Genomic DNA, 214 nt, shown 5'->3' with positions numbered 1-214 from the left:
CTTGTTTCCTGTATCTTATAACGAACCAAACAGACAATAGGGTGAATGTAAAATTGTGTTTTTATATATTATTTACTGTAAAATATAATTATTCACCGTATCCCCCAGAGTTAGATAAGTCCATACATACCCTTCTCATCTTCACGCCCCCACCGCTAGCCTTGCTTAGCACAGATCCTGGAGGTAACCGGCTCCAACTAGCCTACTGCTCCCA

This window comes from Perca fluviatilis, chromosome 24 (assembly GCF_010015445.1).
Source record: "Perca fluviatilis chromosome 24, GENO_Pfluv_1.0, whole genome shotgun sequence".
NCBI lineage: Eukaryota > Metazoa > Chordata > Actinopteri > Perciformes > Percidae > Perca > Perca fluviatilis.
The sequence above is the reverse complement of the archived record's forward strand: the minus strand, read 5'-3'. Positions refer to the sequence as shown.